Consider the following 24,009-nt stretch of genomic DNA (forward strand, 5'->3'; position numbering starts at 1 on the left):
ATAAGAAGCTTTCTTTCTTAAGCACATCGAAATTCAGTAAAATACGGTTAGTCTTGGACTACCTCAACAATCATTTCAAAAGCTACTTGAATCTACGCAGTTTAGAAATAAGAGATTTAGCTTTGAACTTGAATTAAATGATTCTGAACAATTAGCAATAGTAAAATTTAGTACGTACCAAGCTGAGCTGTAGTCACAGGTAAGCTAAAATACGGTAACAAAACTCGCACTCTTAATTTGTGCTTGCGTAATCTAAATATTGTAGCCAGCTATGAATACTTAAACTGAACTTTGAAATTAAAGCAGTGAAATGGAATGATTGTACTTTAATGCTGGCGTCTGAATTTCAACGACACTCGGGTTCATTTCGGAAAAGGAAGGGACCCTGCTTGGTAATGCAATTGGGACAATGAGTAACAAAAGTTCATGCTAAGTTGCTGTAATTTTGCGAGGCAAATGGAACAGTTTGAAAAGCTGAGGTCTGCCATACAGTTCTGAAACTTTACGTGCTGTTAGTCTTCCTTGTTGGTTGATTGAAGGTTTGAAGTCGTCGATCGAGGAGGGTGGCGACAGTCACTCATTGTCGGCCGTCGCTGTTGCAGAAGCTGGATGTTGGCGCGCCTTCTTCTCGACACGGTCACCAGACGAAACGGGCTCTTGATGTGCGCCAGCTAATGCTTCCCGTCCGCGACACCATGTCAGAAACTATCATCGCAAGTCGACCGAAATTACATGCTGCCAAACCCCGAAAGCGCGGCAACTCGCGGGAGCTTCACACAACACACCTGCTCCACCGCACCACCCCAGCCAGACCCCCCTCTGCCCGCGCTCCACGCGACAGAGTTAACACTACCAAAGATCCTAAACACTTTCGTTCTCCACCCGACCTATCGATGTAATCGTTCGATAGCAGTTTTCCCTAGGCAAGACCCAGCGTAAAAATACAAATAATATTTACGAAACAAACCAATTATACATCGACATAAATGCATAAATATATATATACAAATAGTAAAACAATTACAATATGTAAAGACACAGAAATATCATATATTCAGGTAACAAAAATAAGGAGAACAAATTTATAGTACAATAGATGGAAGTAGGAGGATAAGCATTTCCGGCGTTACAAGTCGAGCAAAGTTACTACGGGAGGGGATACATCGATACGCTCTGCTAGCGCCGGTCACGATCAGGCAAAGCAGCAATTCAGTGACAGTAGTAATTTAAATTAACGTAGTGAGGTGGAAGTACGTTAAAAACAGGGTGTAAAATCCATGATGGCGGGAACATGAGCCACGAACGGCTCAATCTCCTTATATTACAACACTGGACTCGCATTAGGAAGGACGACGGTTCAATCCCGCGTCCGGCCATCCTGATTTAGGTTTTCCGTGATTTCCCTATATCACTTCAGGCAAATGCCGGGATGGTTCCTTTGAAAGGGCAAGGCCGATTTCCTTCCCCATCCTTCCCTAACCCGAGCTTGCGCTCCGTCTCTGATGACCTCGTTGTCGGTGGGACGTTAAACACTGATCCCCTCCTCCTCCTCTCCTTATATTACAGCCTTTAATTCTTGTTTCCAGTGCTTCATAAATTGGCTTCTGAACACTACGGTTTACATTCTCCACTCTTCACCAATATATTCAGCATCCAAAACACTCATGTATTTTGATTAGTGGACAAATAATACCTTCAAGATTAAAGCGCAACAGAAGTTACTTGACAATAACCGCAATATGTGCACCGTCAGAAGGCGAAAGAACACAAAACAAGAAGAAGAATGCCATTAGTAGTAGTTTATTGTGTAGCGTAAGTGAAGTAGGGAGTTCCTATGGGTTAGTATCGTTAAAGGTCGTTCTTGGCAACCGGAATAAAATAATAACTGAATCCACTACCACTCCAAACTCAGATGACACAATTGCTGAAAGATTCAACGAAAACTTTAGTCTAATTTCAAATACGTACCCGACACATAGAATTACAGATGGTGGTGACTTCAATTTACCTCGATATTTTGGCGAAAATACATGTTTAAACCCGGACGTATGCATAAAACATATCCCTAAACTGTGCTAGACGCATTCTCTGAAAATTACTGTAGTCGCTAATTGCTCGAAATAATTTTAAGATTTCGAGCAATTACTTCATGAGCAAAATCCACCAAAAATAAACGAGAAACGGGCGATTTACCTGGTAATAAATAGGCAACCAGTTTTTGTTTTAGTTTTTTGATACGATTTTTTCTACCGTAAATATGTTTTCGAGCAACTGTAGGCGCGCCACCACATGGAGGTGTTACAAGAACATCACGCATGCCGTGGTCCAACTGTAGCTAGATGCCGCGATGATGCTGCTGGAGGAAATGAAGGAAATTTAGTAAGCGCTGTTGAAACGTTTAGTAAATAGAATTTTGCTATGTTTTATGTACGTACACTCACTGCCTTGTGGTATCCATGTCATAATATACTTTATCAAGCTATATACGTAAGTACACAGTATTTAGAGGCAGCCGGCCGCTGTGGCCAAGCGGTTCTAGGCGCTTCAGTCTGGAGCCGAGCGACCGCTACGGTCGCAGGTTCGAATCTTGCCTCGGGCATGGATGTGTGTGATGTCCTTAGGTTAGTTAGGTATAAACAGTTCTAAATTCTAGGGGACTGACGAACTCAGATGTTAAGTCCCATAGTGCTCAGAGCCATGTGAACCATTAGCGGCACTTGGTGTTACACTGATTCACAGAAAGTAAACATTGGATGTTTTTACAAAGAATGTGGATATGACACATATTACACTTTACTACATCATGGTTTTTAGCATGAGATACGTTGTATTACAGTACAAATATTAATAGCATAGATACACCGAAGCGCCAAAGAAACTGGTATAGGCATGTGTATTCAAATACAGAAATATGTAAACAGGCAAAATACGCCTATATAAGACAACAAGTGTATGGCGCAGTATAGATATAGTATAGATGCACCGAAGCGCCAAAGAAACTGGTATAGGCATGCGTATTCAAATACAGAAATATGTAAACAGGCAAAATACGCCTATATAAGACAACAAGTGTATGGCTCAGTTGATAGATCGGTTACTGCTGCTACAATAGGAGGTTATCAAGATTTAAGTGGGTTTGGACTTGGTGTTATAGCAGGCGCACGAGTGATGGGACCCAAAACCTCCGAGGTAGCGATGAATTGGGGATTTTGCCGTACGACCACTTTACGTGTGCACTGTGAATATCAGGAATCCGGTGAAACATCAAACCTGCGACATTGCTGCGGCAGGAAAACGATCCTGCAAGAACGGGACCAACGGTGACTGAAGAGAATCATTCAACGTGACAGAAGTGCAACCCAACCGCAAATTGCTGTAGATTTCAGTGCAGGGCCACCAACAAGTGTCAAGGTGCGAACCATTCAACGAAACGCCATCGATATGGGCTTTTTGAGTCGAAGGACCATTCTTGTATTCTAGATGACTGCACGACACAAAGCTTTACGCATCGGCTGGGCCCGTCAACACGATATTGAACTGTTGATGACTGGAAACATGTTGCCTAGTCGGACGCGTCTCGCTTCAAATTGAATCGAACAGATGTGCGTGTACGGGTATGGAGACAACCTCATGAATCCATGGATGGTGTGGTATGGGGCGTGTGTAGATGGAGTGATGTGGGACCCCTGATACGTCTAGATACGACTCTGACAGAAGACACTTACGTAAGCATCCTGTCAGATCACCTACATCCATTCACGCCCATTGTGCATTCCGACAGACCTGGGAAATTCCAGCAGGACAATGCGATACCCCATACGTCCAGAACTGCTACAGAGTGGCTTCAGGAACACTCTTTCGTGTTTAAATAACTCCGCTGACGACTAAACTCCCTAAACATGAACATAATTGAGCATATCTGGTGTTCCTTGCAACGTACTGTTCAGAAGAGATCTCCACCCCTTCATACTCTTACGGATTTATGGACAGCCCTGCAGGATTCATGGAGTCAGTTCCCTGAAGCACTACTTCAGAGGTCTGTCGAGTCTTTGCCATGTCGTGCTGTGAAACTTCTCCGTGCTCGAAAGGGTCCTACACGATATTAGGCAAGTGTACCAGTATCTTTGACTCTTCATTGTATTATGTTTAAGGAAATTTTACTAGCTGCGGGAGTGTTTTTATATTGGTAATATAAATGTAACCAGGGTAAAAAGTAATACAAAAGGTCCACAAACGTGCAATTAAGAATTTTTCATAAGTTACAAAATACCATAGTTGTTACATTACAAGGAGAACAAAATTTATGCAGGAAGATGGTAATGTGTTATTATTGTCATTTTTTTATTTTTGTAGCCAGGATGTCTTGGTAACTCTGGAAGAAAAAGTTCTGCGTTGATTTAGTTTGTTCATTGAGGATTTTTTGAGAAGATTTTAGTTTGTAAATCTCTAACTGTTCAAGGGCGTCCATCTGTCTTCCCTTCTCAGCTATGTATAGCACAGAAGGAGTGTTACTGATATCAGCTACAGAGTGTTCATGATTAGCAATATGTGACGCGGAGCTGGATTTATTTAAGTTTACTGTGAAGTGCATCGGTATGGTCTTTGTACTGGGTTGCTAAATTTCCCCCTGTTTAACCTATACAGAAGCAAGAACAGAAGAATGTGACTTCATGTATACCAGAATTTTTATGCCAATCTCTAATGGAATTATTATTGTGAAGAATTTTATTTTGTAGTTTATTGACAGTGTGGAAGGATATTTTTATGTTGGGTGGTATGAAAAGATTTGAAAGCTTATATGACACTTCGCCACGGAATGGAAGACAGACAGATTTTGCAATTTCTTTCTTAGCTTTTAATGGGGATGGTGGTTGCTTAAGTTAATGTAGTACATCGAAAAAGTCCAAAGCAGGGGAGTTCGTTTTGTATTATAGAGAAATAGTGGAGCGATTGTGGCGCATATGATACACTGTTTCGGGTGGATATCTTAAAAAAGAGAGTAAAAAAGAGAGAAAAAAAGCGTTTTTCGTTGCGGCGGAATCTTCTCACGAAATTGCAATCACCAACTTTCTGCTCCGAAAGCGGAAATATTTTATTGATGTCGACTTACATAGGTAGGAACGCTTATCATAATAACGTAAGGGAAATCAGAACTCGCACGAAATATGTAGGTGTTCGTTTTCTCCTTGCACTGTTAGAGACCGAGCGAGGTGGCGCAGTGGTTAGACACTGAACTCGCATTGGGGAGGACGACGGTTCAATCCCGCGTCCGGCCATCCTGATTTAGGTTTTCCGTGATTTCCCTAAATCGCTCCAGGCAAATGGCGGGATGGTTCCTTTCAAAGGGTACGACCGACCTCCTTCGCCGTCCTTCCCTAATCCGATGATACCGATGACCTCGCTGTCTGATCTCATTCCCCAAACAACCCAACCCAACCCACTGTTAGAGAATGGAATAACAGAGAATTAGTGGGAAGGTAGTTCGATGAACCCTTTGCCAGGCACAGAGTTGCCATGCACGTGTATTTTGCAAAAGGAAATGACTTAATGGCATCAAATGGTTCAAATGGCTCTGAGCACCATGGGACTTAACAGCTGTGGTCATCAGTCCCCTAGAACTTAGAACTACTTAAACCTAACTAACCTAAGGACATCACACACATCCATGTCCGAGGCAGTATTCGAACCTGCGACCGTAGCAGTCGCGCGGTTCCGGACTGCGCGCCTAGAACCGCGAGACCACCGCGGCCGGCTAATGGTATCACTTGGACGTTTTAACACATACTGGGGAACCAACCTTTAACTGATGCAATTGACACCAAATTTGAAATAAAAATGGACAAGAATTAAAACAATTCCCATATTTTAATAACCTGAAAATTACTGACACTACTGAAAAGAAAATGAAAAGAAAGGAAAGGAAAAGAAAAGAACAGCAAAGTAGAGAACAGCAAAGAAAAGAACAGCAAAGGAAAGAAAGAAGGAAAAAAAGCGAAAAGAAATGAAATATTCACAAGTTTATATGGTCAGCGGCAACGGCCTTGCCGCAGTGGATACACGGGTTCCCGTCAGATCACCGAAGTTAAGCGTTGTCGGGCGTGGCTGGCATTTGGATGGGTGACCATCTGGGCCGCCATGTGCTGTTGCCATTTTTCGGGCTGCACTCAGCCTCGTGATGCCAATTGAGGAGCTACTCGACCTAGTGGCTCCGGTCAAAGAAAACCATTGTAACAACCGGGAGAGCGGTGTGCTGACCACACGCCCCACCTATCCGCATCCTCATCTCAGGATGACATGGCGGTCGGATGGTCCCCATGGGCCACTTGTGGCCTGATGACGGAGTGCTTTTTATATGGTCAGAAACTGAATATTATCGTATTTAACATAGCTTGTACGTAATTTTATAGAATTTTTTGTGATTTCTAGACTGTTTTCATAGTACTTTATCTTCTGAAAATTATCGCAAAACGTGGAAATACGTAAATATAAACGCTTTTATTAAAATGTTATTTGACAGTCCCCTTACCCTCCCCTGGATGCCTTCGGCACAGTGGTTGCGACGGCCGGAGGAGGCAGCGGTGCGCCGCCCGTTCGCCAGGAAAGGCGACGCTTCCCCAGCTTGTCCGTAGCCGAGCTGACGTTGAGCTGTTCGTAAGCCGAACTGCGACACAGCTTAAGTTGTTGGCGCTGCAACTCGGAGCGCCTTGGCAGACCGGCTGATGGATGGCCCTCCAGTTCATCGGCTGTGCCTCAAGTCGCGCAGTCTCCGCCCTCTAGTTCTGCTTATAGACTGCCTGGCGAAAGAAATGAAGCACCCAGAAGACACGGTTGGATGTCAGTGTGTCTTCGTACACAGTCATATCATCGGCAGGCATGTAAGTGATTAGAACTGCAATTCCCTGGGACTTGCAGAACGGCCACCAGAGCGCATTAGTATAGTTTAGCGTTATTACAAAGCCCGGTAGGTTACATAGGGGACACGAACTCAGTGAGGTATTGAATGATCGCTGTGAAGAACACAGAGATGCTGCATATTTATATCACATAGCGTCATCAGCATTTAACAGAATTGGAGGAGGAGAAGGAAGATACTAGTATTTAACGTTCTGTCAACAATGAGGTCATACAGACGAAGCACAAGCTTGGATTACCGAAGGATAGAGGTGGCACTGTATAATAATTCCAATCCCAAAGAAAGCAGGTGTTGACAGATGTGAAAATTACCGAACTATCAGTTTAATAAGTCACGGCTGGAAAATACTAACACGAATTCTTTACAGACGAATGTAAAATCTGGTAGAAGCCGACCTTAAGGAAGATCAGTTTGGATTCCGTAGAAATATTGGAACACGTGAGGCAATACTGACTCTACGACTTATCTTAGAGGAAAGATTAAGGAAAGGCAAGCCTACGTTTCTAGCATTTGTAGACTTAGAGAAAACTTTTGCCAATGTTGACTGGAATACTCTCTTTCAAATTCTGATGGTGGCATGGGTAAAATACAGGGAGCCCAAGGCTGTTTACAATTTCTACAGAAACCAGATGGTAGTTACAAGAGCCGAGGGGCGTCAAAGCGAAGCAGTGGCTCAGAAGGGAGTGAGACAGTGTTGTACCCTATCGCCGATGTTATTCAATATGTATATTGAGCAAGCAGTAAAGGAAACAAAACAAAAATTCGGAGTAGGTATGAAAATCCATGGAGAAGAAATAAAAACTTTGAGGTTCGCCGATGACATTCTAATTTTGTCAGAGACAGCAAAGAACTTGGAACAGCAGTTGAACGGAATGGATAGTGTCTTGAAAGGAGGATATAAGATGAACATCAACAAAAGCAAAACGAGGATGATTGAATTTAGTCGAATTAAGTCGGGTGATGCTGAGGGAATTAGATTAGGAAATGAGACACTTAAAGTAGTAAGTGGGTATTGCTGTTTGTGGAGCAAAATAACTGTTGATGTTCGAAGTAGAGAGGATATAAAATGTAGGTTGGCAATAGCAAGGAAATCTTTTCTGAAGAAGAGAAATTTGTTAACATCGAGTATAGATTTAAGTGTCAGGAAGTCTTTTCTGAAAGTATTTGTATGGAGGGTAGCCATGTATGGAAGTGAAACATGGACAATAAATAGTTTAGACAAAAAGAGAATAGAAGAATTCGAAATGTGATGCTACAGAAGAATGCTGAAGATTAGATGGGTCAATCACATAACTAATGAGGAAGTATTGAGTAGAACTGAGGAGAAGAGAAATTTGTGGCACAACTTGACTAGAAGAAGGGATCGGTTGGTAAGATATGTTCTGAGGCATCGTGGGATCACCAATTTTGTTTTGGAGGGCAGAGTGGAGGGTAAAAATCGTAGAGGGAGACTAAGAGATGATTACACTTAGCAGATTCAGAAGGATGTAGGTTGCAGTAGATACTGGGAAATGAAGAAGCTTGCACATGATAAAGTAGCATGGAGAGCTGCATCAAACCAGTCTCTGGACTGAAGACCACAACAACGACAACAGAGGTGACGTTAAAAGCAAGGGTGGTAACATTAAGAGTGCAGCTGGAATTCCACTGCTAAATGTAGAGGAGATAGCGGATAGGTGGTAGAAATACACTGAATGCGTCTATGAGGGGAAGATTTGTCTTATGTGATAGAAGAGGAAACAGGAATCGATTTAGAAGAGATAGGGGAACCAGTATTTGAATCAGAATTTGAAAGAGCTTTGGAGGAGTTATGATCAAATAAGGCAGAACGGATAGGAAACATTCCCTCAGAATTTCTAAAATTCTGGCAACAAAACGACTATTCACGTTTGTGTGTAGAATGTATGACTCTGGCGACATACCATCTGACTTCTGCAAAAATATCATCCATATAATCCCGTAGACTGCAAGAGCTGAAAGTGCGAGAACTATCGTACAATCAGCTTAACAGCTCATCCATCCAAGTGGCTGGCAAGAACAGTGTGCAGAAGAATGGAATATAAAATTGAGGATGTGCCAGATGACGATTAGTTTAGCTTTAGAGAAGGTAAAGGCACGAGAGACACAATTCTGATCTGCGGTTGATAATGGAAGAAAGACTAAAGTAAAATCAACGGACGTTCATAGGATTTGGCGACCTGGAAAAAGCGTTCGACAATGTAAAATGGTGCAACATCTTCGAAATTCTGAGGAAAATAGGAGTAAGCTATAGGGAGAGACTGGTAATATACAATACATAAAAGAGTCAAGAGGGAATAATAAGAGTGGACTACCAAGAACGAAGTGATCGGATTAAAAAGGGTGTAATCTTCCGCCTGTACTGTTCAATCTGTACGTCAAAGAAGCAATGATGCAAAAAAAGAAAGGTAGAGGAATGGAAATAAAATTCAAAGTGAATGGATATCAACGATACGATTCGCTGATAACATTGCTGTCCACAGTGGCAGTGAAGAACAATTACATGATATGCTGAAAGGAATGAACAATCTAATGAGTGCAGAATATGGTCTGAGAAGAAATCGAATGAAGACGAAAGTAATGAGAAGTAGCAGAAATGAGAACAGCAAGCATCTTAATATCAGGATTGATGGTCTGAGGTGTGGGGTTGATCTGTTATTCTGTTATTCTGCGCAACAGATTAATCTGAGATGCACCCTTACCCTGTGGCTCCTGCAAGATGCAATTTCCACCCCCACACTACTACAGAAGTCAGACAGACGCTCCTAACGTTCTAAAGAGAAATGCCTGAAAAACTTTCAGCAATAAATATCTTCTGGAGTCATCCGCTGTAAGGAAATGACACAAAAATTGACAAAATTTCTTACGTAACTAGTGGGATACTTGGGTACTGGAGTAGTGCCAGTTAGTGTAAGAAAAACATGAAACTAACGAAAGTTATTATTTATTTTGCAAAAATTCTGAGAAATCACAATGGCACTTTTAGTTATGAATTGAACAAGTTATATCCTGGTTCTTTTCGGAATGTGAAGTTACCTCTCAAGGATAGGATTCGCTAATGAAATTTCTATACAAAGTTTAAGATGGTTGTTGACTTGGCAGAATGGCTGAGAGGCGCGCCTACTCAACTTGAATAATTATTCTTTACAATGTTGCTAGGTACGGTCGAGGCTGTCGCATGTGAAATGCAGTGAAGTGTACTGTTGTGGAGGAAATATGGGGCTCGCAATAGCTGTAGCGCACAATCCCGTAAGCTGCGATGACTGCTGTCTGCGCCGCTCGCTGCTGACAAATAAGATAACTCTTGTTCTATCTGGATTGACCTTCGCCAATCAAACTCTCCCTACGCCTTGATGAAGTCAAGGATTTCTATTCGCCCCTAGTCTAACTATTGGCGTGGTACACCGGTCAGATAACCAGTCCACCGCTCTGTCCGTTCACACCGCACAAGTGTGTCGGCCAACACAGTGAACAACGCTTAATCGCAAGGACTCAATATAGAGTACCACTTCGATTCGCTCTCGACAGAGGTGCTCCCCAGTGAAGTACTGAGGAGAGACTTGTTCCTCGCTCCAAGAGAGACAACGGAACGGCGCCTCTCCATGCCAGGCGTGAAGGGGTATATCTTTCGGTCTCTTCCATTATTCCTTCAGCTCAAGGCGTCAGAAATATCGTCTGCCAATCAGCATTGCTCTTCTAAAACGGGAGAATGACGTTTCGTTTAAGGCGACCAATCCGGAAACCTGTAGCATTGGCGTTTGGCGTTTGCTGCCTCCCTGTGAAAATCTCTGAAACATGTGTGCTATGTGTAAAGAATGGATAGGCTGGCCGCTCCCACACAATGTAGCGGAATTTGCTTTTAAGCCGAACACAGGGTTGTTCCTCCCTTTCACTCGGGCCCACACTGTCCACTACACGGGCGGTCACTGGCCGACATAGGCTGAAGGGACCGGCGTTCCGTTGTGCGGTTTCTCTCCCGAACTAAAAGCTTCTGTGACCGTTGTGTCTGGAATGTATGTGTGTACGCCAGCCTTGAGTATTTCAACCATGGTGCGCTTACTTGTTGATTGCATATCGTTTACATAAATTCATACAACATTGACTTTATCTTATCGAGTTTGGGTTCGAATGAAGCGTCTTGATGTGCAGAATATGATTGTGAGGGCGAAATATGTAAGCAATGAAGGTCGGGAGTCCACGACATCTTACAATGGTCATGAAGTAGATGAAGTTAAGGGATTCAACTACCTAGGGAGTAAAATAACCAATGGCGGAAAGAGGAAGAAGGACCCCAAAAACAGACTAGCACTGGCAAAAATGGCATTCCTGCCCAAGAGAGGTCTACTACCATCAAATATAGCCCTTAATTCGAGGAATAAATTTCTGAGTACGCATGTCTGGAGTACAGCATTGTATGGTAGTGAAACATGGACTGTGGAAAAACCAGAACAGAAGAGAATCGAAGCATTTGAGATATGGTACTACAGGCGAATGTGTAAAGTTAGGTGGACTGATAAGATAAGGAATGAGGAGGTTCTGCGCAGAATGGGAGACAAAAGGAATATGTGGAAAACACTGATAAGGAGAAGGGACAGGATGTTAGGACATCTGTTAAGACTTGAGGGAATGACTTCCATGGTACTAGAGAGAACAGCAGAGGGCAAAAATTGTAAAGGAAGAGAGAGATTGGAATACATCCAGCAAATAATTGAGGTCGTAGGTTGCCAGCGTTACTCTTGAGATGTAGAGGTTGGCACAGGAGGTAAATTCGTGGCGGGCCGTATCTAACCAGTCAGAAGACTGATGATCCTAAAGAAGAAGGAGAAGAAAATCAGACTTACCCTTTCAATGGAACCATCCCGGCATTTTCCTTAAGCGATTTGAGGAAAATTACAGAAAAAAGTGTAATCTGGAAGGCCGGACACGGACGTGATACCTAGTCCTCCCGAATGCATGTCGAGCGTGCTAACCACTGCGCTACCTCCCTCGGTAACAGAATGTGAATGACGCCACATTGTGGGTCTCCATTTCGTCGGTTGGTCGAATCGTTCAGTATACTGATTTGTGGCTCATTCGGTAAGACGGTGGCATGACATGGAAACATTCGGGTAGGCGTACTATATCCATCAAAGTCCCTGCCCACCGCGTCTGACCATCACAGGGAAAGATTGCTATAGTGTGCCCCATGCTTATCATAAGCCATTCACATCTGCACCTACCACCCGAGAACAAGTGTTGGATTCCCTGCAACATTTTGTGCAATTTATTCAAAGTACTTGTAATGACTCGGCCGCATTTACTTAAGATAGCTGCCTATACCCGCCACACTGCCGGTACATTCTTTCAAAATGTTATTCACTGTCTCGAAATACAAGCATTCATATGACATGTTCAAATGAATTAAAGTGTGGGAAGAGGAATTCCGCCTCATGCAAAACACCTTTTTTCTGTTTTGTTTCACCCTGACATGTTTCAGCACTTTTGTGCTAGCTTCATGGGTTTTTTTCTTATTTTCTAACTGTAAAATTGTTGTTACATATTAACATTTAGCGAACTTTTGGTACATAATATTTTCAATTGTGAATGAATAATTGCTGTAAAATATTCTACATGATTTGTTCATAGTTCACAGTTGAGATATTTATGAACGACCCGATCCACTGTGTGTTGTTTATAACATTATGTCAAAGTTCTGTTTATAGCTCACAGACAAATGAGTAGATATATGCATTAGTTTACATATCTTACGTGATACTATTGGATATTTATTTTGGTAGCTATTCTGTTACATAATCTACAACTTCACGTCTGCAAAACAGCAAAACGTTTTGCACGAAAGGCAAAGGTCCCGAGTTTGGGTCTCGGTCCGGCACATAGTTTTAATCTCCCAGGAAGTGTCATATCAGCGCATACTCCACTCCAGAGTGAAAATTTTATTTTGGAAACAAACCTGTTGCCAACATATCTAAAACCATTGCTTCTCCATAGTTATTTGAAGAGTCGATACGCCTGGAGAAGTTAATGTTTCACTTTGTTCTCGACATTTTGCCATGTACCTCATCTGTCATATTCTTGTAATTCCAATACGTGCAGGAGACATCTGTCGTATCCTAATTCTTACGAATAAGTTGTTTGAGGTAAATTAAATAATAAATATTAAATAATATTCCAAAAATCTCATTTATTATGAACCACACATGAAAAAATATAAAGGAATTTATTGGTTTGTGATTGTATGTGTAACACCGAGTTTAAAATCTCTGTGTGTTCTTAAATTTACTAAGTGTTGTGTATTATGCCACTAACATATTTTGGGTACCTTATAAAAATTACGAGTGCTTTCCTCTAATTTTAAACGCTGGAAAGTCGTTGCTTTAGCAGCAGAGCCACATGGCTCCAGAAACAGCAAAAAATTGGAGTATTGTAATAATGATCCTTTGTCATCCCGCCAGGAAGAATGCATGAAAGAACTGCTCACCAACATTTTTTCTATATCAAAAGTATGCGTATTCGTCATCAGGGAGAGTCCGCTATCGCTACTTACAACGAAGCTACCATCACACAGGTCACTTGTTACAGTTACAGAATAACCTATCGAAAACGGAACTGGAAGTTATGACAGCGAACTTTCAGCTTCTTGTTGGACAGATAACTTTTAATTGTTATAAGTGTTCTGGCTCGAAACCGGTCATTTGGAAATAAAGAAAAGTCACCTGGACAGTTTAGTATTCCTTTGTAACATTGGTAATTTTCGCCTCACAAACATTATTATACGCTCAATAGTAAACGCATGATGACTTGAAGTTATCAGACAATTGTAATGTAAAAGAAATGAACCGTCGCATAGCAGCAACAGAATTTATTATTCTTTCTTTATCTTTGCCGCTCCTGCGCGGCGGCTGTAAAGCTCTATGTACACGTATCGATTAATGATATAAAAAGAATTCTGCTTTTTCAGGACAAATGAAGCCTTGAGCGCTTCACCTTTTACTGTTTCTATTACATGAAAGGTGGACGCGGACTTGCTGCGTTCCGCAATCTGTATTTGATAATTTGTGCAAAATAGTCTGTAAATGCACTAATTGTCTTCTCAGTCAGAAAACATATAGTTTTATGTAATTAATTACGAGCAGACACCATCAAGAGGACATTAATCTCAAGTATTGCCTGTGACGTGCAAACCTTTTATTAATAAGCGCCAGCTATTGTAACTGTAATACAAAAAGGTATGTAGCATTAAAAAACGTGAGTTATGTATGAACTGTGCTTATTTAGACAAATTATCCTTAAGTATCTCCATCTCCTAGCTACTTGAATGTTAATTATTTTGTATCATTTTATCTCCTGAATTACGATCACGCAGATGGATCGAACGCAGCATTGAGGCAGGAGAAACATTATCGTTTTCCTATCATTTCTGAAACAATCTTTTTCAATTGTCTAGTGTTGATTTCTTTTACACTCAGTAAATCTTTTGGTCCCTTAGTGTCGATCCGGGTATGACTGCATCGCTGTCATGAAAACGCGCGGAAATGATAATGTTGCTTCCTATCAATCTCAACTAAATTAATATGCTGCTCCATATCCAAAGAATGTCAGGTATTTAGTCACTTTTTACTATGATTCAATCAATCTTTGATTCTGTCGCCAAGTTACACACAAAACATCATTATATCTTCAATACTATATACATAACACTACACCTTCTACCGCCCCACTGTCTCCTGATGCAAACTGACGATTATCCAAGATAAACTTTATATACAGAACTGTAACTCTTTGCTACTATACTGACAGAGCGCTTGCGAATCAGCTAAATCCTCTATAATTATTCTGCGGTTTTCGAAAAGGCTACTGTATGCTAAAAAAATTTACACGCTTTATTTCCTCAATTCGTGTTTTCCGATGGGAGTTGTATTCGTCCACCAATATCAAACGACAAATGTTAAATCTTTCCGAAGTAATGGGGCTTGCTAATGCCACAGTTAGCTGCTGGCGATATTAATGCAGTTACACATGAACGCACCCAGCAGCGCAAAATACACGGTGGACGGATTAAAAGCAGCCACATGCCATCTATACAAGTGATTAAACAAATATTCGTCAGCAGCTGACGGCGGCTGATATTATAGTAGAAATAATAATCGTCGACGAAAGTTTTGGTGGATATTGTGGGGAGGGGTGGTGTGCGGGGTGCAGGTAGGGGGTCGAGGTAGGAGGGGGCAGGGGGGGGGGAAGGGCGTGTTACCATGTGATGCTCTTCAGAAATCTGGTGGAATTTAGTGGAAGTCGTCCTAGAACTTCACAAAACCTTGCGATTGTATTCTCTCAGGATATAGTTCTTTCAGTTGAAAAGGGAAACGGAAATTGAATGGTGGTACGCGTATAGGTAGGATTTGCAGCTTCAAATTGATACGTAGAATAAAGTAGAGCTGAACAGAGTTCTCATAACCAAACCGGTTTGCAGGTATTGACCCAGGGTTGGCTTCTAGGACTTCCCTCTCCCAAATGTAATGTGCTCTCATCCCCACGTGTAAATACAACAATTAACAAATATTAAATGGTTTTATACGATAATAAGAACTTTCTTTGGTAACTTTTAGTACATCATTTTACCATAACTTATAAGAGTAACAATTTCTTCTTCTTTTCTTCTGCTCTTTCTGCTTTAGGCCAGTTGTCGCTTGTTAGGGTTCCCCATTTTCGGTTTGCAGGGATATACTTCTTTTTCGGTTTAAAGTTCTTTATCTGAGTTGATGGTCTCTCTGGATTCATTCCTTCTAGACGTTTATTCCATTTCTATTTGTTTTCATCCAGTTTTTCTTTCGCACTCAAATTTTCAACTCTTCTCGAATATATTCGTATTTTATCTATTCTTTTACATTCCTTAACTACTCTAAGAAACCTAACTTCTACTCCCTGTATTTGTTTTTCTTATCTTATGTTTAATGCCAAACATTGACTTCCATATGAAGGGCTTATTTCAGTAGTGGTGCAAGTCCATTTTTGTTCATTGTGAGATACAGAGTCCTAAAGTTAAATGAGCGCTGAAAAATCTGCAGTTGAGGTACCATAAATATCAAATATATGGCTTCTTGCTAGAGATGAACCTTTCTTTCTGTTTGTTTGGATCATTAATTGCAGAGGCATTATCTGCAGAAAAGGGGAGGTAATGGACTTGTACCACTATTGAAATAAGCCCTTCATATAACAGGTAAGCAGCAAGGTTTCAGTATATGGATAAAGGAAAAAATCCGAAAAGTGTTACTTTGTACTTGTATCACACTAAAACTGTTATCGGACTGTCTGTCTGTCTATCCGTCTGTTAATACCTCTTTTCCTCAGTAACAGGTAGACACATCAAGTTGAAACTTAAGTCACATACTAAGGTCTACGGTCCCTTGATGGTGTAAAAAAATTTAGGTTTCTAAGGCCATGTAATTAAAAGATATGGTCATTCACGTCATATATTTTGATGATCGGAAACTTATTTATCAAAACCTAAAGGGTACTTCCCATTGACCTTGAGCTACTAAATTTGACAAAAAGCAAGGTTTTATATTTCAAATAACAGAATAAAATCAGAAAATTGTTAAACTCTAATTATATCACAAAAAATGTATATTTGCCACTAGACTTACATTATATTCACCATCCGTCAAACACATAACAGGAAAATATTAATGCATGCAAAGATGAAACGTAAGTTGTAGTCATGTTTTAGTAAGTAAATAAAAAATATGTTATTAAGTTTTCTCTCTTCATATGCATAACCTGAAATTCCTGGGATCGATATCTCGTCAGTATCGATATCGATAACAAGCAAAATTTGTCGAGACTCTCGATTCCAGCGATGGGTGACCTTCGTATGTACGTAATTGAGTTTGAACGGAAGCCTGAGTGCGCGAGTTCTACTGCCACTTGGCCAGTTTCCAATATTTATCCCTTCTTTTTCAAAAAGTGTCCCGAGTAGCTAAATGTGTGGGGAACAAAAGAATATGTCAACTAAAAGATACAAGAGCATTCAGAAATTCTTATATCGGGACTGATCACTAACTTGTAAAAGGTCAAACAGGTACTTTTGCCGAGTGTAAGCAGCAGAAACCTTTTGCTACACTGATGCAAGAGTAGGTCTATAAAGTATATTTACTCCAGGATGTAATATTGAGGGCTTGTAGCAGAATGATGTTTTATGAGATATAAAATTGAATTGCATCAGTGGTCTAGGAGTGTTCTAGCCGTCGTAGCTCAGTGAGTAGACTGCTGGAACATGAAACTAACATCCACCGAGGAGCTACGGTTCGAATCCTCGTAAAGTTCATTTATCGCCTGCACGGTAGCTCAGCGTGTTCGGTCAGAGAGGCGCTAGCTCTCTGTAATAAAACAACTGAGTAAAGGAATCAACGATCAACTTGAACAGATGTCCTATGAAGTCCGCCCACACCAAACGCAACGAACATTACCAAACAAAATTTTAAAAAAGGAGTAGGATGTTTGATTAGTAATCAAAACGTCTTCGGTCCGGGCTCTTATCCCGACACCGCTTAAATTTTGATTAATAATCAGCGTTGGCGGCCGAAGACATCCGGCGTAAAAACTCATTCTGCCAACGGCCTTGTCAAAGAGGGCGGAGGAGCCTGTCCTTGGGGTGCGAAACTGCCCCTAAAGGCGGAAGACAGCAATGATCAATGGCATGAGAATGCAGAAGGCAACCACTGCATTAGAGACATTAGAGACACGTAACGCGTATCCACAGGACACGTGGCCTGTAATTGAGGAAGTGTCATGATGATCTCTCCATAGGAAAAAGATTCCGGAGTAATCCCCCATTCGGATCTCTGGGAGGGGACTGCCAAGTGGGAGGTGAGCGTGAGAAAAAGATTAAATAACTAATGAAAGTGTGGTGTCACCGCCAGACACCACACTTGCTAGGTGGTAGTTTAAATCGGCCGCGGTCCATGTAGTACATGTCGGACCCGCGTGTCGCCACTGTGATCGCAGACCTAGCGCCACCACCAAGGCAGGTCTCGTGATACGAGAGTGGACTCGACCCCAGTTGTACGAGAATCTAGCTACCGCCCAGTTGTACGAGGACCTAGCTATCGCCCAGTTGTACTAAGCCTTTCTCTCTCATTAGCCGAGAGACAGAATAGCCATCAGCTAAGTTAATGGCAACGAACTAGCAAGGCGCCAGTTGTATCAGTGCCTATAGCTTACGAGTATTCAAGAGAGATGTATTCCAAAGAACCATTAAAAGATAAGTACTAAGCATCTACATACTTTTCTTCTAATTCATTTATAAGTTCTCATGTTCCAGACTTCACGCCCGTCTGCTTTATGCCGTGCGTGCACTATCGGCCACAGCGTTAGTCTAGCTTTCTTTTTCAGCAATCAACTCCACGGTGTCGGTCCAGCTACCGACACTACAATTATGATAATATTTTGCCACTCGGGGCATGGAATGACAGAAGTTTGAACATGCTAGAGTAGCTAGAAAATTTGAAAAGAGAAATGCAAAGGCTCAATCTAGATACAGTAGGGGTCAGTAAAGTGAAATGGAAACAAGACAAGGAATTCTGGGCAGTGCGAGCAAACATCCCAAAGATGTTCGGGCTCGCATGTGGTTTCTCTTCGTCGAAATGTCTTGGCTCAAACTCGTCTAGGGGTTGAACCGCAGGCGTCGCATTACACGCCCTAAATTAGACACTTGTGACCCTTTGGTTAAATTGTCTGGCTAATGGCAAGTTTGCGAAAGACAAAGTTAATATAACATATAATAACAGTTATAATAATATCTGGAAGTAATTTACGACCCATAAGTGATGTAGGCCACAAAGTTTCGATTTGGTTGGAATAATGTTTATTCAGAAAGAAAACTAATAGTGAAAGTGGTCGTATTTAGAGTTACTGTTACACTCGAGCGCATATCCGTTTGACACAGTTCGATCATTCACAATCTTATCGCGGATTACTAGTCCAATACTCCACCTCGTCAACTATGCGATAAGTTATTCACGCCAGGCGCGCGGCTGCTGACCGCTCAGAGACTAAGTCTCGCGATACCACACAAAGCGAAAGTTTCTAGGTCGTTTCGCTTCCTAGCTACCAGAAGTCCGACTGTCCGCTTTCGCGTCTCAATCTGACCTGTTCCCTTAGGTGTCTAGACCAGCACTCCGCTGGCCGTCCCCGGCCGCGTTTCCCGCACGCCGAATATCCTCGCTCAACTGACTAGGGCAGTTCCCTTTCCTGAAGTCGTCCATCTGATTGGCTACAGCCTATTCTACATTATTTTACAGTTTAACACGTTTAAATAATAAAAGCTTGACTAATTTCACGTTCTAAATAAAGTAACAATAATATCTATTACATAATAAACGTTAAATTCTTTTACATAAAACCAATACAATTTCCTTCTTAGCTTTGAATGCCATGGCCAGTAGCCTTACACCAATGTCTTTTCTGATAAATAAGTAAAGAACAAAAGTAACTATTATGCACTAAACTTTACAACAAATATTCTATTACCTAATAATTCAATAAGGTTTCATGCTGTCATCGTTCAATGTGTTTTGTGTGGAGAAAATGATGATCTGATGCTTAACTATAAATACTAATAATTTAAATTTACTATATCTTTTAAACAAATAAAGTTACGGAGTGGTTATTTACAACGTTTGTTGTGGTGTCACCGCCAGACACCACACTTGCTAGGTGGTAGCCTTTAAATCGGCCGCGGTCCATTAGTATACGTCGGACCCGCGTGTCGCCACTGTCAGTGATTGCAGACCGAGCGCCGCCACACGGCAGGTCTAGAGAGACTTACTAGCACTCGGCCCAGTTGTACAGCCGACTTTGCTAGTGACGCTACACTGACAAATACGCTCTCATGTGGCGAGACGATAGTTAGCATAGCCTTCAGCTACGTCATTTGCTACGACCTAGCAAGGCGCCATTATCAATAGATATTTAACGTGTGATGCATGTACCATCAAGAGCGATGTTCTCCAATTATGGATTAAAGTTAAGTATTACATCAACTACGTACTTTATTTGCTACTATTAATTCCTTTACCTTGCTCCAGACCTCACGCCAATCTGCGTGAGCTTAATAGCGTGCATTTCGGCCTCCTTTAGCAACACGGTGTTGGCACTTCCGCCAACACTTCATTTGTCATTTTAATGATGCGCTTCTATCTGAAATGTCGATCGTTAAGATCGACTAAAACGTTCAGATTTTAGCATTCAGGTCTTTGTTACAAAACTTGTGAATTTTGCTTTAACAGTAAATCCCCAACCATTATAGATCTGATCAATATTCAAGTTTTATTGGGAACACCACGAAAATTTATGAAGGATGGCACATTAAAATTACTGTAGCTTGATTCCCTGCATTACTACAGAATTAAACAGTTTTCATAAAGGTTTCCTTTCATGGCCAATCTTAGATCCGCCATATTTAAAATTGCTACGTCTCCTTGGCCACAAATAACCACTGCTGGCCGCTGTGGCCGAGCGATTCTAGGCGCTTCAGTCTGGAAACGCGCGACTACTACGGTCGCAGGTTCGAATCCTGCCTCGGACGAGGATGTGTGTGATGTCCTTAGGTTAGTTAGGTTTAAGTAGTTCTAAGTTCTAGGGGACTGATGACCTCAGACATTAAGTCCCATAGTGCTCAGAGCCATTTCAACCATTTTTGAACTTTTTTCCACCATATCTAATTTTAGAAGTGCGATTTCCCTATGATGTATGTTCCCATCTGTCTCACTCACACACTACAGCGCTTAGGCCTCAATAGACAATAGACGCCTGTGAGTTTCCCCATGTCGTGGTGATTCTGCATCCTTTTTAGGCTCACGTTCCTGGACGACAGGGTTTGTTTCACAATACCTGTAGGCTGACTCTTTGGCCATATATTTAAATGAGAGCCCAATGGTCATTAACTCACAGCAGATGAGTCAGGGTAATGTCAATAGCAGCAGAAAATGGTATAACTGGAGTAGGATTCGTTATGAACAGGATGGTAGAGCAGAAAGTGTGTTACTGTGAACAGTTCAGTGATAGGGTTGTTCTTATCAGAATCGACGGCAAACCAACACCGACAACGATAGTTCAGGTATATATGCCGACGACGCAAGCTCAAGTTGAAGAGATAGAGAAAACATACGAGGATATTGAAAGGATAATACAGTACGTAAACGGCGATGAAAATCTAATAGTCATGGGGGACTGGAATTCAATTGTAGGGGAAGGAGTAGAAGAAAAGGTTACAGGGAAATATGGGCTTAGGACAAGGAATGAAAGAGGAGAAAGACTAACTGCAAAAACATTCAGTTAGTAATAGCGAATACTCTGTTCAAGGCCGGGTGATATGGCAAGATTTCAGTTGGATTACATCATGGTCAGATAAAGATTCCGAAATCAGATACTGGATTGTAAAGCGAGCCCAGGAACAGATATAGACTCAGGTTAAGATGTAGCAGTGATGAGGATTAGGCTGAGGTTCAAGAGATTAGACAGGAAGAATCAATACGCAAAGAAGTGGGATACGTAAGCACAAAGGAATGACGAGATTCGCTTGAAGTTCTCTAAAGCGGTAGATACAACAATAAAGAATAATCCAGTACGTAGTGCAGTTGAAGAGGGATGGACATCTTCAAAGAGGGGACTCACAGAAGCAGGAAAGAAAAACATAGGTATAAAGAAGGTAACTGCGATGATGATGACTGGATTGTGGGGCGCTCAACTGCGCGGTCATCAGCATCCGGAAGGTAACTGCAAAGAACTCATAGGTTTGTTGTTGCTGTCTTCAGTCCTGAGACTGGTTTGATTCGGCTCTCCATGCTACACTATCCTGTGCAAGCTTCTTCATCTCCCAGTACTTACTGCAACCTACATCCTTCTGAATCTGCTTAGTGTATTCATCTCTTGGTCTCCCTCTACGATTTTTACCCTCCACGCTGCCCTCCAATGCTAAATTTGTGATCCCTTGATACCTCAGAGCATGTCCTACCAACCGGTCCCTTCTTCTTGTCAAGTTGTGCCACAAACTCCTCTTCTCCCCAATTTTATTCAATACCTCCTCATTAGTTATGTGATCTACCCATCTAATCTTCAGCATTCTTCTGTAGCACCACATTTCGAAAGTTTCTATTCTCTTCTTGTCCAAACTAATTATCGCCCATGTTTCACTTCCATACATGACTATACTCCATACAAATACTTTCAGAAAAGACTTCCTGACACTTAAATCTATACTCAATGTTAACAAATTTCTCTTCTTCAGAAACGCTTTCCTTGCCATTGACAGTCTACATTTTATATCCTCCCTCCTTCGAACATCATCAGTTATTTTGCTCCCCAAATAGCAAAACTCCTTTACTACTTTAAGTGTTTCATTTCCTAATCTAATTCCCTCAGCATCACCCGACTTAATTCGACTACATTCCATTATCCTCGTTTTGCTTTTGTTGATGTTCATCTTATATCCTCCTTTCAAGACACTGTCCATTCCGTTCAACTGCTCTTCCAAGTCCTTTGCTGTCCCTGACAGAATTACAATGTCATCGGCGAACCTCAAAGTTTTTACTTCTTCTCCATGGATTTTAATACCTACTCCGAATTTTTCTTTTGTTTCCTTCCCTGCTTGCTCAATTTTCAGATTGAATAACATCGGGGAGAGACTACAACCCTGTCTCACTCCCTTCCCAACCACTGCTTCCCTTTCATGTCCCTCGACTCTTATAACTGCCATCTGCTTTCTGTACAAATTGTAAATAGCCTTTCGCTCCCTGTATTTTACCCCTGCCACCTTTAGAATTTGAAAGAGAGTATTCCAGTCAACATTGTCAAAAGCTTTCTCTAAGTCCACAAATTCCAGAAATGTAGGTTTGCCTTTCCTTAATCTATTTTCTAAGACAAGTCGTAGGGTCAGTATTGCCTCACGTGTTCCAACATTTCTGCGGAATCCAAACTGATCTTCGCTGAGGCCGGCTTCTACCAAGTTTTCCATTCGTCTGTAAAGAATTCGCGTTAGTATTTTGCAACCGTGACTTATTAAACTGATAGTTCGGTGATTTTCACATCTGTCAACACCTGCTTTCTTTGGGATAGGAATTATTATATTCCTCTTGAAGTCTGAGGGTATTTCGCCTGTCTCATACATCTTGCTCATCATATGGTAGAGTTTTGTCAGGACTGGCTCTCCCAAGGCCGTCAGTTGTTCCAATGGAATGTTGTCTACTCCCGGGGCCTTGTTTCGACTCAGGTCTTTCAGTGCTCTGTCAAACTCGTCACGCAGTATCGTATCTCCCATTTCATCTTCATCTACATTCTCTTCCATTTCCATAACGTTTTCCTCAAGTAAATCGCCCCCCTTCCATCTTTCCGCTTTCCCTTCTTTGCTTAGAACTGGGTTTCCATCTGAGATCTTGATATTCATACAAGTGATTCTCTTTTCTCCAAAAGTCTCTTCAATTTTCCTGTAGCCAGTATCTATCTTACCCATAGTGAGATAAGCCTCTACATCCTTACATTTGTCCTCTAGCCATGCCTGCTTAGCCATTTTGCACTTCCTGTCGATCTCATTTTTGAGACGTTAGTATTCCCTTTTGCCTGCTTCATTTACTGCGTTTCTATATTTTCTCCTTTCATCAATTAAATTCAGTATTTCTTCTGTTACCCAAGGATTTCTACTAGCCCTCGTCTTTTTACCTACTTGATCCTCTGCTGCCTTCACTATTTCATCCCTCAGAGCTACCCACTCTTCTTCTACTGTATTTCTTTCCCCCGTTCCTGTCAGTTGTTCCCTTATGCTCTCCCTGAAACTCTGTACAACCTCTGGTTTAGTCAGTTTATCCAGGTCCCATCTCCTTAAATTCCCTCCTTTTTGCAGTTTCTTCAGTTTTAATCTACAGCTCATAACCAATAGATTGTGGTCAGAGTCCACATCTGCCCCTGGAAATGTCTTACAATTTAAAACCTGGTTCCTAAATCTCTGTCTTACCATTATATAATCTATCTGATACCTTCTAGTATTTCCAGGTGTTTTCCATGTGTACAACCTTCTTTTATGATTCTTG

The 24,009-nt window shown here is 41.5% G+C and overlaps 1 long non-coding RNA gene and 1 pseudogene across 1 annotated transcript in view; both read left to right on the forward strand.

The window, feature by feature from the left end:
• LOC124774967 overlaps positions 1 to 24,009 on the forward strand; it is an 805,902-nt gene that overhangs the window by 445,103 nt on the left and 336,790 nt on the right. The gene's annotated exons all lie outside the window — the stretch shown is intronic.
• On the forward strand, positions 6,032 to 6,149 carry LOC124778551 (annotated as a pseudogene).

Source organism: Schistocerca piceifrons, chromosome 2 (assembly GCF_021461385.2).
Source record: "Schistocerca piceifrons isolate TAMUIC-IGC-003096 chromosome 2, iqSchPice1.1, whole genome shotgun sequence".
Taxonomy (NCBI): domain Eukaryota; kingdom Metazoa; phylum Arthropoda; class Insecta; order Orthoptera; family Acrididae; genus Schistocerca; species Schistocerca piceifrons.